Source organism: Oncorhynchus gorbuscha, linkage group LG01 (assembly GCF_021184085.1).
Source record: "Oncorhynchus gorbuscha isolate QuinsamMale2020 ecotype Even-year linkage group LG01, OgorEven_v1.0, whole genome shotgun sequence".
Lineage (NCBI taxonomy): Eukaryota > Metazoa > Chordata > Actinopteri > Salmoniformes > Salmonidae > Oncorhynchus > Oncorhynchus gorbuscha.
Window position 1 is genome coordinate 84,513,871 of NC_060173.1, and position 16,691 is coordinate 84,530,561.

Here is a 16,691-nt window from a genome sequence, read left to right on the forward strand (position 1 = left end):
AGAGAGCAGCTGTCAGCTTCAACACATATAGGATGCACACACACACACACACACACACACACACACACACACACACACACACACACACACACACACACACACACACACACACACACACACACACACACACACACACACACACACACACACACACACACACACACACACACACACACACACACACACACACACACACACACATACACATAGGAGCACACATACAGACATCTCCATCCTCCTCCTCCTCCTCCTCCATCCTCCTCCTCCATCCTCCTCCTCCCTGTTCTAACACACCATCCACAGTACTACACACTTTCAGAGTTAAATAACTTCATGTGTGATTTACATTGTCTTTTCGCTGTAATGGAACAACATGACGTATATTTTGATACATCAGCTCGACTCATTTAATCTATGTCACCACCTCTCGCTAAAACAAGCCTCTAATGCCAAAAAGTGACACTCAGATTTCCATCCAGTGAATAATTTGTATTCTGTTTTCCACTGAGAATTACTGAGGTGATCCTTTAAAACCACAGAAACCATTACAAACTGTTTTTCAAATATAAGTACACTTGCTTGGATCTCTCCAAGGTGTCGGTTGGTGAGGTGTAACATTCCACTCCAAATCACTCCTGTCAGAGAGAGGTGAGGGGATGTTTGTGTGTGTGTGTGTGTGTGTGTGTGTGCGTATGCGTGTGTTTTTGTGCGTTTGTGTGTGAAGAGGACATAAGGTGAGACATTTTTGGCATTAGCTAAGGTCTTTCAGGTATAATTGTGTTTCTTATTAAACGTTTGACCCCCCCCCCCAAACCCTACTTAGTGTGCCCTACTTAGTGAGCGAGGCTCGCCCCCTTATTTCCCCCGAGAGTTTAGGCTCTGCATACCAGGCTGTCTGTCTGTGATATGAATGATTATCTCAGCATATGTTATTAGACACACACAGCTTGTATTATAATACTCACTCAGTCATCCTTGACTAGGCTTGGTTGTTATTCTCAGATTGTCTCAGGCGCCTATTGTTTAAAACACGTTGAATACCTTTTGTTACAGCATGTTGTTTCTCTTCATCTTCGGTGTCTCCAGCGGTGAAAGAATGCGTCTCTAACACAAGTCCCTAAAGACACTGGAATCCAAAGATGACATATTTCTCTCTGTCTCTCTCTCTCTCTCTCTCTCTCTCTCTCTCTCTCTCTCTCTCTCTCTCTCTCTCTCTCTCTCTCTCTCTCTCTCTCTCTCTCTCTCTCTCTCTCTCTCTCTCTCTGTCTCTCTCTCTCTCTCTCTCTCTCTCTCTCTCTCTCTCTCTCTCTCTCTCTCTCCTCTCTCTCTCTCTCTCTCTCTCTCTCTCTCTCTCTCTCTCTCTCTCTCTCTCTCTCTCTCTCTCTCTCTCTCTCTCTCTCTCTGTCTCTCTCTCTGTCTCTCTCTCTCTCTCTCTCTCTCTCTCTCTCTCTCTCTCTCTCTCTCTCTCTCTCTCTCTCTCTCTCTCTCTCTCTCTCTCTCTCTCTGTCTCTCTCTCTCTCTCTTCTCTCTCTCTCTCTCTCTGTCTCTCTCTCTCTCTCTCTCTCTCTCTCTCTCTCTCTCTCTCTCTCTCTCGCTCTGACTCTCTCTCTCTCTCTCTCTGTCTCTCTCTCTCTCTCTCTCTCTCTCTCTCTCTCTCTCTCTCTGTCTCTCTCTCTCTCTCTCTCTCTCTCTCTCTCTCTCTCTCTCTCTCTCTCTCTCTCTCTCTCTCTCTCTCTCTCTCTCTCTCTCTCTCTGTCTCTCTTGATCTACTCTAAACTTGGTCTTTGTGGATGAGATCCATACCTCATTTAGCTGATTATATTCTCAACGCTGATGCCAGTATTCCTAGTCATATCATATTGATCTTCTCTTTGTGTCTCAAATTGTGTAAAAATTTCTCAAATGCCTTCAGAAAAGAGACATAAAAGATGTAATATTTTTGGCAACGTCTGTGTCCGCCTTGGGATAAGGTATGACTACTACTGTTTCTCACTAACGATGGTCTCTGCTTCAAAATGGCTCATTACATTTGATCATCTATCATTACTCATCCTGCATCTGTCACCCATCTTATGTTATTGTCTTATTGTCTTCAGGCTGTCGATCTCCCTGTCAAGACAGTTTAGGACAGGACAATTAACTGGGTGTTTCTCCACAATAAATGATCTTTACAAAAACAACCTGGTAAAATTGCAGGGGGGGTATTGACATAGCAAACACAAGAAACCTACTGTTGTTTCCCTTTTTTCAGTTGTTTGTCAAATTAGAAGATGATCCTATTCTTCATTTCACTATGACTTGTGACCAGAGGCTTCTACCGGTACAGCCAGCAGAGGTAAGTTACAGTGCACCCCCCAGCCCCCCTCCTCACCCCAACCCAAATAAGCTAATTCTGCTAACAGTTTTATAACCCCAGCTTCGTAAAACTGGCCCAGGCTTTTGGTCAGCTTTCTGATGTCGTAAGCAGAGCACAGCAGTCCGGACCTGGAATACCAATTTGCCTTGCGGGAGCGTGTCGGTGTGTCAGCTGGTGTATGTGTGTGTTTGTGTGTGATGTATGTTTGCTGTGTCACGTTCCACATCTGACCACCATCCTCCAACGCATAGCATACAACCCATTCGCTTTCCGTTTCCCCTGTCATATAGGGAGGGTGTGAGAAAGACAGAGACATGCATAGAGATAAAGAGAGGGAGAGAGAGAAATAGAAAGAAAGAGGTAGAGAGAATAACAGAGAAAGGGTTCGAGAGAGAGAGAGAGAGAGAGAGAGAGAGAGAGAGAATGAGTGAGTGATTGAGTGAGCAGAACGAGAGTGAGGGAGAGCAGAGAGAGACAGAGTGAGCGAATGAAAGAGCGAGGTGGAGAGCAGAGCTCACACGATCAGTCAGCGCAAGTCTGTGTGAGAGAGACGAAGAGAGAAGGGGAGCAAGTGAAAGGGGGGACAGAGGTATTGAAAAGAGATTGTGGAAAGGAGACTCCACTGGCTGTGTCCGATCAGACGCAGCTGTTGGATATTCCTGTCTTTCTGTCTGCGGTGGCCGGTTGAAGGTAAGACCACCATGGACCACTAGAGATCTGGAGGTGACCCAGGACCCAGGATCTGTTCACCTTCTCTGGATTTGAGGCATACGATCACTGGGTGTCCTCCGCACTTTGGTTTATTGTTAAAAACTGTAATTCCATCGTAATCTGCATGTATGGGGCGATAAGCAGTGTAATGAATGTAGGCTGGTTGATACCTTCGTTTAAAGCATTTTTTATGTATTTTCTATTTGTGAAGTTAAGCATGGGGGCTCCACTTAGCCATTTCCTATGCAGATAGACAGAATAGGTATGCTATCATATTTTCCATGGAAAAGGTATATTACCAGTAACCGGTTCATGTTCAAACTGAAAGTAGCATAATTACAAAAACAGCATTGTTTAACTGATTGCCTCAGCTTATAATGTACTACACAGGTACATAAGTGAATGTACTGTCATACCATCCATCAATAGGTAGACTACATATAATAGCAGTATGTTCAGAACCAATAAAGGGTGGTTGAGGAATTGGTTTAGATGTTGCCTGGCTGCGTCAGCTCATTGCCTAGTCATCCAGCCATGTACTATCTCAGGTATGTATTCTCTCCAACTCTGCTGAGGTATTTCTATCCTATGTGCTCAGGCACTGTTCTGGTTAAAAGCATACTGGGGCTGAGGATCGACGCATCAACCAAAATGAAATGTTTTGAAACTATACATTGTTTGTTTCCAAAGACTTATTACACAAAATGAAGCCCTGCGTTTTGGGTAATGATATAGCATTTACATTCTTCAAGAATCAATGGTTGTATATGACTCATAAAAATGACCAGAAATCAGTTTTAGCCTTTAAGGACTGTGATGATGACTTAGTGGACTGGTATGTGGTATACTACAACCACTCACATGGGTAGATATTGTAATACAAACTATGTAATGTTGTTGAGGGGGGAGGGAGGGAGGGAGGGAGGGAGGGAGAGGGAGGGAGGGAGGGAGGGAGGGAAGGAAGGAAGGAGGGAGGGAGGGAGGGAGGGAGGGAGGGAGGGAGGGAGGGAGGGATGGAGGGAGGGAGGGAGGGAGGGAGGGAGGGAGGGATGGAGGGAGGGAGGGAGGGAGGGAGGGAGGGAGGGAGGGAAGGAGGGAGGGGAGGGAGGGAGGGAGGGATGGAGGGAGGGAGGGAGGGAGGGAGGGAGGGAAGGAAGGAAGGAAGGAAGGAAGGAAGGAAGGAGGGAGGGAGGGAGGGAGGGAGGGAGGGAGGGAGGGATGGAGGGAGGGAGGGAGGGAGGGAGGGAGGGAGGGGGAGGGAAGGAGGGAGGGAGGGAGGGAAGGAGGGAGATAGGGAGGGAGATAGGGAGGGAGGGAGGGAGGGAGGGAGGGAGGGAGGGAGGGAGGGAGGGAGGGAAGGAGGGAGGGAGGGAAGGAGGGAGATAGGGAGGGAGGGAGGGAGGGAGGGAGGGAAGGAGGGAGGGAGGGAGGGAGGGAAGGAGGGAGGGAGGGAGGGAGGGAGGGAGGGAGGGAAGGAGGGAGGGAGGGAGATAGGGAGGGAGGGAAGGAGGGAGGGAAGGAGGGAGGGAGGGAGGGAGGGAGGGGGAGGGAGGGAGGGAGGGAGGGAGGGAGGGAGGGAGGGAGGGAGGGAGGGAGGGAGGGAGGGAGGGAGGGAGGGAGGGAGGGGCAGAGAGAAAGAGAGTCGACGATGCCGCAGAATTTAGAGAGGGAGAGAAGAATTTTAGAGGGAGAAGAGAGAGAAACATAACAGACAACAACATTTCTACCTACAAACTCCCCCATACCTCCATCTCCTCCACTGCAGTTGTGGGGGACTGGCAGGCAGCAGTTGCCTAGGGAGACAGACAGACAGACAGACAGACAGACAGACAGACAGACAGACAGACAGACAGACAGACAGACAGACAGACAGACAGACAGACAGACAGACAGACAGACAGACAGACAGACAGACAGACAGACAGACAGACAGACAGACAGACAGACAGACAGACAGACAGACAGACAGACAGACAGACAGACAGACAGACAGACAGACAGATAGAAGATGACATAACTAGAAGGTGTGCATGTGGACGTTTGTACAAGGTGGTGTGTGGAGGGAGAGTGTGTGTTTATGTGAGGGTGTGGAGGGAGTTTGTGTTGAGAGGTTTTACGTAGCGAAGTATGTTGTGTGTGAATGATGTAGCCTAGGGACATGTCATTTGTGGTGTGTGTGTCTGTGTGATTGCGTGCGTCAGTTTTAGAACTGGGTTATGGCCTCATGCTGTGTGTGAACTTGATGACAGTTATAATGGACTCTGTGGTAGGTAGATATGATAGATGAGTTACAGTCCTTCCTACACTACTACATTCATCTAACACACAGAGAGTGTGAGAGAGAGATAGAGAGAGAGAGAGAGACAGAGACAGTGAGAGACAGAGACAGAGACAGTGAGACACAGAGACAGTGAGAGACAGAGACAGAGATGAGGAGGGGTCACGACGGAGGAGACAAACAGACAGAAAGAAAGACAAGGAGATAGAGAGAGAGAGGGAGAGAATGAAAGATTGGAAAACAGTATATAGAGATAGACAGAGAGGAGGTGGGAGAGAGAGACAGAGAGACAGACACAGAGACATGGAAGGAGGTGGTGAGAGATATAGAGTGAGACAGAGAGACAGACACTGAGACATGGAAGGAGGTAGTGAGAGAGAAAGAGAGACAGTGATGGATAGAGAGAGACAGAGTGATGGATAGAGAGAGAGACAGAGAGAAAGAAACAACGCATACTTCCATCCAGACATCTCACTTCAGTAGAAGCCAATGACACCAGCTGAGAAACAGTTTGTGCAAAAAGTGTGTGTGTGTGTGTGTGCATGCGTGTGTCCTCTGTGGTGTGAAACGACTGTTCTAGAATTGTTTGGAGAGGAGTAGGAGGACCGGAGGTGTGTTTGAAGCGTCACACACTTCTCCAGACACATGTGGAGTCCGACCGATGTGTGTGTGTGTGTGTGTCTGTATGTGTGTGCGTGCGTGCATACTGTGCATGCGTGTAGGCATGTGTGTGTCCATCCATCTATGAGGGGGATATTGCGTTCTCCCACCATAGCACACCTGTGTGTGTGTCTATTTATTTGGACTGTGGTGAATCTCAGATGGCCAGTTTGTTATGTCTCACTGTAGCAGGAATGTGCCTTTGACTAATGAACACACTGCACGCACAGTAATGTAATTCTATCAGTGAAACAATGTGCCAGATAGTGACTGTAGAAGAAAATGTGTGGAACAGACGGACGGACGGACGGACGGACGGACGGACGGACGGACAGACGGACAGACGGACAGACGGACAGACGGACGGACGGACAGACGGACAGACGGACAGACAGACAGACAGACAGACGGACAGACGGACGGACAGACAGACGGACAGACAGACAGACAGACAGACGGACAGACAGACACGGACGGACGGACGGACAGGACGGACAGACAGACAGACAGACGGACGGAGACACAGACAGACAGACAGACAGACAGACAGACAGACAGACAGACAGACAGACAGACAGACAGACAGACAGACAGACAGACAGACAGACAGACAGACAGACAGACAGACAGACAGACAGACAGACAGACAGACAGACAGACAGACAGACAGACAGACGGATTGATGGACGGACAGATGGATGGATTGATGGATGGATGTAGAGCTCTTTGTGGTAAGGTCTTCTTTAGTCGTACAAACAACCAGATATCAAATCCGGCCTGTCTACACCCTTCAAGACTGCATTAGCCCACTGAGCTGAAGCCTAGACAAAAGCCTACGTTTGATACTAGAGGCTGTTAAAGGTAAGGTTGAGGTTGCTCATCACATGGCTATAATTCAGTGCAGCACCACCGCTACTCAAGCTTGGCCCTTCATTTTCTGTGTTCAGTATGAAAACAGTGTCTGCCACTGTGTTCAGTATGATGTTATCAAATGGGCGTGTGATTAGTCTAAAGAGTCCTGAGTGGTGTTGTTGGGTGCATAGAGTCCAGGTCCATAGATTTGATCATCAGACAGTGACTGGGGTTACAGGGTCTTAACTACTGAGCCCTGGGATGAGGAGGTCCACTCAGATCAAAGCAAGGTTAACAGGATCAAAGCAAAGTTAACGGGATCAGAGGGGTGCACTGGACCACCTAAAACACACACACACACACACACACACACACACACACACACACACACACACACACACACACACACACACACACACACACACACACACACACACACACACTTGCAGGTCTTTGCTCTCTCTCTCTCTGTCTCTCTCTTGCTAGCCAGTGGTGTTTCTGAGAAGCCTAAATTGTAAAGCTAACATTAGCTTAGCCTTGCTCCCACGTCCGCCTGTCATTGGCTGAACACTGGCCTCAAATCCACACTATTTGTCTTATCTCTACCAGGGGGATATATTTAGTGAGGGGCTTAGCTTTGAAGGGTGTCCGTGTCGTGTAAGAGGAATGCCATGGGTCTCTGTGTGTGTGTGTGTGTGTGTGTGTGTGTGTGTGTGTGTGTGTGTGTGTGTGTGTGTGTGTGTGTGTGTGTGTGTGTGTGTGTGTGTGTGTGTGTGTGTGTGTGTGTGTGTGTGTGTGTGTGTGTGTGTGTGTGTGTGTGTGTGTGTGTGTGTGTGTGTGTGTGTGTGTGTGTGTGTGCGCACACCCCTCCCCTCCCTAAAGAATCTGCCCTTTAGTTTATTAAAAGCTGGTGAAACAATGGAGGAGGGTGTTCAGAAAACATTGTTGTACAGTGGGAGAGAGACAGACAGAGGGAGGTACAGAGAGGAATATATATATATATATTTTACCTTTATTTAACCAGGCAAGTCAGTTAAGAACATATTCTTATTTTCAATGACGGCCTGGGAACAGTGGGTTAACTGCCTGTTCAGGGGCAGAACAACAGATTTGTACCTTGTCAGCTCGGGGGTTTAAACTTACAACCTTCCGGTTACTAGTCCAACGCTCTAACAACTAGGCTACGCTGGAGATGCTGCAGAATTTAGAGAGGGAGAGAATTATATAAAGAGGGAAGAGATAGATAAAATAACTGACAACAACATTTCTACTACAAAAACTCCCCCAACACTCTCCACTGCAGTTGTACGACTGGCAGGCAGCAGTTGCATAGGGAGACAGACAGACAAGACTGTTTGTTGCTTCCAACAAACAGATAAAGAGGAGAGGATCCCTCAGCATTTGACTCCACTCTCCAGCTAAAGACACAAAAGAGAGGTGGGCAGCAGCGATGTTTCCACCTCAACACAACTCACTTACAGCAACAACAACACATATTGTGAAGTTAAACTAGGTGGGAATGTGGTGAGTGAAATCATCCAGTACCCCTGTCTGCCTCAGCTTAGCACAGAAACTCCTGGTCTGCAGTCACCTGGAGGTCCAGTAGTTAGCTCAGTGTATCAGTGTGTGTGTGTGTGTGTGTGTGTGTGTGTGTGTGTGTGTGTGTGTGTGTGTGTGTGTGTGTGTGTGTGTGTGTGTGTGTGTGTGTGTGTGTGTGTGTGTGTGTGTGTGCGTGTGCGTGTGCGTGTGCGTGTGCGTGTGCGTGCGTGCGTGCGTGTGCGTGTGCGTGTGCGTGTGTGTGTGTGCCTGTATGTGAGTGGCTCCAACCATAGCATGGGAAAAACGCAACAAACTAATCTCGTCTCTCCCTTCTCACTGCTTTAATAAGTTATTTATTTCCCCCAAAGGGATGTTTTGGATGGTTTTATGTCTTAATGTTTCATTTAGCTAAAGCCCTGAGATTGACTGCATTCTCTATGGATATCAATAGTATATCTTTGGGCTATGTGGGGCTTGTTTTGTGCCCTGTTGACACTAAATGGATATGTACAGATAAATGAAATTGGTAGGAATTACATTGCTGAACCCTAAAACGGGGACTTGTCTGCACTTATTACTGCGTCACTAAACCCAATGCTGCTTGTTACTTTATCCAGTTCAGTCTTCTAACAGAGTACAGTTTGTGTTGGGTAGAATTATGTCAAGGGCCTTTTGCGGTTAGGGTGAGGGGTACTTGCATTATGCCTGCGAGCTTGTGTGTGTGTGGGGGGGGGGGGGCTAGGTGAAGGGTCTCCATGCGTATCAGTGGAGGGTTGGCCCCTAGGCTCCTGAATGTCAGGAATGTCTCAGCACTAATGGGCCAACAAGACGACTAGGACCCCTCTTATCTGTTGTGTGATGGCAAGTCCAGGGACAGCCTATTCCCAGCTACTGGATGTGAAGCCCCTGAAGGGATAAGACTGCCCAAATCTGTATCTTAACATTACTTGTTTTAGGAAGAGAATCATAATGACTTTGGATAACTCATTCTTGGAGCCAGCCTGTGCCCCTAAGACCCCCCCCCCCGTAAGTGGACTCGTTTTGGCCACTTCCCACTTGAAGGGGACTTGCTTTGTGTGAGGGAACATGGCTGATAGTTTTACTATCTCATTACTGGGGCTTATATCTTAAGTGCCTCAACAACCTACTGTATACCCCCTCTCCCTCTTTCTCTCTCTTCTCAGCCCCCTAACCTACATTATCCCCTCGTTCCCTCGCTTAACCTCTCCTCTCCATCCATATTTCATCTAGGTCTGCTATCTACCCCTAAACCCTACTCCCCACCCCCGCTTCTTTTCCACTCTACCCCCTAGACAGGTCACTGTGACTGGGTTAGAGACAGTCGGTGACTGGGTTAGAGACAGTCGGTGACTGGGTTAGAGACAGTCGGTGACTGGGTTAGAGACAGTCGGTGACTGGGTTAGAGACAGTCGGTGACTGGGTAAGAGACAGTCGGTGACTGGGTTAGAGACAGTCGGTGACTGGGCCAAGCCCTGGCGCCGCTGGATCCTACAGACCTGGAGTGTCTCAGACAGACAGACAGACAGACAGACAGACAGACAGACAGACAGACAGACAGACAGACAGACAGACAGACAGACAGACAGACAGACAGACAGACAGACAGACAGACAGACAGACAGACAGACAGACAGACAGACAGACAGACAGACAGACAGACAGACTAAGAGCTGTATTTGGTGTACAGTATTTTCCCACAGCAATAACAGCAGACATGTCTGACTGCTTCTCAATATCAAATGTTTCTCAAAACGGAAAGTTACAGCATAATAATCAAGCCTGGCAATGCAACAGATCAAGCCTGGCAATGCTTAGCAACTTTCTGTGATAGAAATAAAACCGAGTTGTTTACTTTAATAAAATTCAGTGTAATTCAAAATGAACGAGCCGATTGTACCGTACGGGATTCGACTGCCAATGTAGATGTTTGGTGTGACGAGAGGTGAATGGAGAAGTGACACACACTGTTACTGTCCAACAGCCCACCGTAATCCGCGAGCTCTAGCCCAGAGAGGCCCAGAGGGGCCCAGAGAGGCCCAGAGAGGCTAGAGCTCGCGGAGCCCAGAGGGGCCCAGAGAGGCCCAGAGAGGCCCAGAGGGGCCCAGTTCTAGGCACTCACCTTTTTTAAGTGCCCTATCCTAATCCTTAACCCTCACTCTAGACGATTCAGAATGAATGCCTAAACTTAACCGTATAAATCTGATGTTTATCCCTATAGCCCCCCCCCCCCCCCTTGGACAAATGTTGAATATTGAAGTCACACCGTGAGACCTTGTTGGGCATTACGTAGTATCAATAGCAGTGAAGAGAAGAGGGTACAGCTTGTTGTTTGTGTAGACCCAGTGTTATATAAATCCTGGGCAGGTGTGTTATATAAATCCTGGGCAGGTGTGATATATGAGTCCTGGGCAGGTGTGATATATGAGTCCTGGGCAGGTGTGTTATATGAGTCCTGGGCAGGTGTGTTATATGAGTCCTGGGCAGGTGTGTTATATGAGTCCTGGGCAGGTGTGTTATATGAGTCCTGGGCAGGTGTGATATATGAGTCCTGGGCAGGTGTGATATATGAGTCCTGGGCAGGTGTGTTATATAAATCCTGGGCAGGTGTGTTATATAAATCCTGGGCAGGTGTGATATAGTCCTGAGTCCTGGGCAGGTGTGTTATATGAGTCCTGGGCAGGTGTGTTATATGAGTCCTGGGCAGGTGTGTTATATGAGTCCTGGGCAGGTGTGTTATATGAGTCCTGGGCAGGTGTGATATATGAGTCCTGGGCAGGTGTGTTATATAAATCCTGGGCAGGTGTGTTATATAAATCCTGGGCAGGTGTGATATATGAGTCCTGGGCATGTGTGTTATATGAGTCCTGGGCAGGTGTGTTATATGAGTCCTGGGCAGGTGTGTTATATGAGTCCTGGGCAGGTGTGTTATATGAGTCCTGGGCAGGTGTGATATATGAGTCCTGGGCAGGTGTGTTATATGAGTCCTGGGCAGGTGTGATATGTCCTATATGAGTCCTGGGCAGGTGTGTTATATGTGTTATATGAGTCCTGGGCAGGTGTGTGTGTGATATATGAGTCCTGGGCAGGTGTGTTATATGAGTCCTGGGCAGGTGTGTTATATGAGTCCTGGGCAGGTGTGTTATATGAGTCCTGGGCAGGTGTGTTATATGAGTCCTGGGCAGGTGTGTTATATGAGTCCTGGGCAGGTGTGTTATATCCTGGGCAAGGTGTGTTATATAAATCCTGGGCAGGTGTGTTATATAAATCCTGGGCAGGTGTGATATATGAGTCCTGGGCATGTGTTATATGAGTCCTGGGCAGGTGTGTTATGAGTCCTGGGCAGGTGTGTTATATGAGTCCTGGGCAGGTGTGTTATATGAGTCCTGGGCAGGTGTGTTATATGAGTCCTGGGCAGGTGTGTTATATGAGTCCTGGGCAGGTGTGTTATATGAGTCCTGGGCAGGTGTGTTATATGAGTCCTGGGCAGGTGTGTTATATGAGTCCTGGGCAGGTGTGTTATATGAGTCCTGGGCAGGTGTGTTATATGAGTCCTGGGCAGGTGTGTTATATGAGTCCTGGGCAGGTGTGTTATATGAGTCCTGGGCAGGTGTGTTATATGAGTCCTGGGCAGGTGTGTTATATGAGTCCTGGGCAGGTGTGTTATATGAGTCCTGGGCAGGTGTGTTATATGAGTCCTGGGCAGGTGTGTTATATGAGTCCTGGGCAGGTGTGTTATATGAGTCCTGGGCAGGTGTGTTATATGAGTCCTGGGCAGGTGTGTTATATGAGTCCTGGGCAGGTGTGTTATATGAGTCCTGGGCAGGTGTGTTATATGAGTCCTGGGCAGGTGTGTATATGAGTCCTGGGCAGGTGTGTTATATGAGTCCTGGGCAGGTGTGTTATATGAGTCCTGGGCAGGTGTGATATATGAGTCCTGGGCAGGTGTGTTATATGAGTCCTGGGCAGGTGTGTTATATGAGTCCTGGGCAGGTGTGTTATGATATATGAGTCCTGGGCAGGTGTGATATATGAGTCCTGGGCAGGTGTGTTATATGAGTCCTGGGCAGGTGTGATATATGAGTCCTGGGCAGGTGTGTTATATGAGTCCTGGGCAGGTGTGGGGGAGTTGGAGGGGAGGACCACAGTCTGCCCTTTACCCCTCTCGGGCCCTCTGCCCTCAAACAACTCCCCCAATTAAGGGGTCAGACACACACACACAGACACACATACTCAGACACACTTGTTCCTCATCCCAACCATTATTCTCAGGAATTTAAGGTTCCCCCTGCAAGTGCATGTACACACACACATAAACACACACACCTGCCTTTCATTCTCCTGATATTGTTCTGGAAGCCCCCAGTCTTAGCTGCCCTGCGAGACGATGTGTTGATGTCACTAGATCACTAAGCTCATAAGACTGGCAATCACAGATAGACTAAGTGGGATCTAAGAGGCTTGTCAATGTCAATTACGGTGCAGTGGTTGCCTGTTTATTGCTGGTGAATGAGTTTTGTCTACGGAGTGGAGTATTGGCAGCTAACAGGCAATGACACCCAACGTTTTGTTTAGCTGCATTTCTGTCAAAGGGTACAGGGGTACAGGGTTACAGGTGTACAGGGGTACAGCAACGTAGGAAAGCAGTGGAAAGAGAAGAAGAGAGTGAGAAAGGGAGAGACATACAGACATAAAAATACTAAGGGTTGACCCAATGTGAACTGAATGGGGACAAAATGAGGATGGCAGTCCAGCATAAACAAGGTGTGTGTGTGTGGTTGTGTATATAGTATCAGGTCATGTTATGTCTATTAGCCTTTAGCGGTGGTGGGCCAGGAGCTGCTGAACAGATCAGCAGGAAGCGTGGGGCAGGTGAACCAAGGTACAGGGTGGGGACGCTTCCTGACACGGCTAATGTCTGTCTGTCCTCACTGCCTGTCTGTCTGTCCGTCCAGGTGTCTGTCCGTCTGTCCGTCCGAGTGTGTTTTATCGTGTGTGTGCCAATATGTCTGTGAGGATATGATGTTGGCGACAGAGGACCCGTCACAGGCATCTGTGTTGTTGCCAGATCCTGTGTCAGCTTCACTGACTGTGTGTGTGTGTGTGTGTGTGTGTGTGTGTGTGTGTGTGTGTGTGTGTGTGTGTGTGTGTGTGTGTGTGTGTGTGTGTGTGTGTGTGTGTGTGTGTGTGTGTGTGTGTGTGTGTGTGTGTGTGTGTGTGTGTGTGTGTGTGTGTGTGTGTGTGTGTGTGTGTGTGTGTGTGTGTGTATTTATGCCTGCAAGCGTTCATGCATGTGTGTGTGCTGTGCATGACAGAGGGGGTCCTATAGCCAGGAGCACGTGGGTGTGTGATGCATGGGTTGACTACCAAATACAGACACACACACAGACACACACACACTGAGAACTCAGTTGTTTTATTACACAGAGAGTTAACCCAATACACACACACTGAGGACTCAGTTGTTTTATTACACAGAGTGTTAACCCAATACACACACACTGAGGACTCAGTTATTTTATTACACAGAGAGTTAACCCAATACACACACACTGAGGACTCAGTTATTTTATTACACAGAGAGTTAACCCAATACACACACACTGAGGAATCAGTTGTTTTATTACACAGAGAGTTAACCCAATACACACACACTGAGGACTCAGTTGTTTTATTACACAGAGAGTTAACCCAATACACACACACTGAGGACTCAGTTGTTTTATTACACAGAGAGTTAACCCAATACACACACACTGAGGACTCAGTTGTTTTATTACACAGAGAGTTAACCCAATACACACACACTGAGGACTCAGTTGTTTTATTACACAGAGAGTTAACCCAATACAAGCACAAAAAGCCTCTAGCCAGACCCTTTCCTCCCCACCAGGAATGACTTCTCATTAAAACAAATTCTCTCATGACCGCAAAGCCACCGCCAGAGATGCTACATATTTTCATCTGTATTCATGTTTTTCTTTTCGTACCCCGAGATACTTTGCTTTTTATGGTTCTCCTGACAAAGGCATTGGTGTTGAGAGTGTTGGCCAGTTCCATTGGCTGGGGCAGCTTTGCTAATAGGCTTGGTGAGAGGCAGGGGTGGTGTGTGTTGGGGATGGGAGTGGTGCATTTTGAGGTGGGGTGTGTGTGTGTGTGTGTGTGTGTGTGTGTGTGTGTGTGTGTGTGTGTGTGTGTGTGTGTGTGTGTGTGTGTGTGTGTGTGTGTGTGTGTGTGTGTGTGTGTGTGTGTGTGTGTGTGTGTGTGTGTGTGTGTGTGTGTGTGTGTGTGTGTGTGCGTGGGTGTGCGGGCCGTGGCTCACTTCCCTGAGACTCTCTCAGTAACAGAACTCCAGAGTAAGGTTTGGCATGCTCCAAAAGAGGAAATTATAATTTATAACAAAACAATACCCTGTATTATGTCAAAAGTCCCTCTTTAGCATTCTTCTTTGTTTCTAAACAACTCTGCTAGGGTTTCCTCATTTGTACCAAAATCCCAGAATGCATTAAGTTCAATTAAAACCTTTCATCCCTCCTTCCTTCCATCCCTCCTTCCATCCCTCCATCCCAGGGTTTTTCTTTCTAGAGGGAATCATTAAAAACTTTAGAATTCCTCCTGTTAGGAATGTAAGTATCAGTTGTCCTGTTAAAATAAATACTCCCTAAGATGTTTAGCTGGCCAGTAACATGTGCTGGTACATGGTTTATACAGCACAGCAGACATCACAATCTGTTCTTACTGAGGGGAGCATTGGCAGCCTGGCTCTACCTCTCAGACAGCCAGCCTTCACAGTTGTTTATCACAGTTATTTTAATATCACACATACCTGGCTGGCATAGCAACTGGTGTAATCACTGTCATCGTTGTCATCGTTGTCATGGTTATCATAGTTAACATTATTGTCATAGTTATCATAGCTATTATCGTAGTGGTTCGTCATCATCATCATCATCATCATCATCATCATCCAATTCTGATTCAGAAAACTTTAACATCCTCAGGAGGCAAATCTTTAAACATAAACAACATCCCATATTAAAAGACCACACAAACCAGTCAGAAGTTTGGACACACCCACTCAAGGGTTTTTATTTATTTTTACTATTTTCTACATTGTAAAATAATAGTGAAGACATCAAAACGATGAAATAACACATATGGAATCATGTCCTCATGAGAGCCAGTTTCATCATAGTGCTTGATGTTTTTTGCGACTGCACTTGAAGAAACGTTAAAATGTATTGAAATGTTCTGTATTGACTGACCTTTATATCTTGAATAATGATGGACTCTTTGCTTATTTGGGCTGTTCTTGAAATAATATAGACATGGTATTTTACCAAATAGGGCTATCTTCTGTACACCACCCCTACTTTGTCACAACACTGACTCAAAAGCATTAAGAAGAAAGAAATTCCTTAAATGAACTTTTAAGAAGGCACACCTGTTAATTAAGATGCATTCCAGGTGATGACCTCATGAACACTTTTTTGGTTACTTTGTGATTCCATACGTGTTATTTCATAGTTTTTATGTCTTTACTATTAATAGTAAAAATAAAGAAAAACCTGTCATGTTTTGTCATTGATTATCATGCCTTGTCCCTGTTCTTCTCCTTCTATTCGTTTCCCTCTGCTGGTCTTATTAGGTTCTTTCCCTCTTTCTATCCCTCTCTCTCCCCCTCCCTCTCTCACTCTCCCGCTCTCTCTTCTCTCTATCGTTGTTGCTCCCAGCTGTTCCTATTCCCCTAATCAATCATTTAGTCTTCCCACACCTGTTCCCGATCCTTTTCCCTGATTAGAGTCCCTATTTCTCTCCTTGTTATTCGTTTCTGCCCTGTCGGTTCCTTGTCTAGAATTCACCGTGCTGTGCTTGTGTATCGCCCTGTCGTGTCGTGTTTTCCTCAGATGCTGCGTGGTGAGCAGGTGTCTGAGTCTGTTTGTTCAAGTGCCTTCCCGAGGCAACCTGCTGTTCACCTGCTGTTCAAGATCGAGTCTCCAGTTTGTCCTCGTCATTTCGAGTGAAAGTTGTGTTTTTTGATTGTATTTACTTTACTGGATTAAAGACTCTGTTTTCGCCAAGTCGCTTTTGGGTCCTCTTTCACCTGCATGACAGAAGGAACCGACCAAGGAATGGACCCAGCGACTTCAGACGCTGCACTGCCGTCGAGATCCAAGGAGCCATGCTCGGCAGACACGAGCAGGAATTGTCTGCTGCTCGCCATGCCGTGGAGAACCTGGCCGCTCAGGTTTCCGACCTCTCTGGACAGTTCCAGAG

General features: G+C 47.3%; 1 protein-coding gene across 1 annotated transcript in view; it reads left to right on the plus strand.

Moving 5' to 3' along the window:
- Positions 1-2,753: 2,753 nt before the first annotated feature.
- The window catches only part of LOC124020809 (norrin cystine knot growth factor NDP), a 30,058-nt gene continuing 16,120 nt past the window's right edge, over positions 2,754-16,691 (plus strand). The window contains exon 1 of the mRNA XM_046336119.1: positions 2,754-3,046. The gene's annotated coding sequence lies outside the window, so the exon portion shown is untranslated. The remainder of the gene's footprint in view (positions 3,047-16,691) is intronic.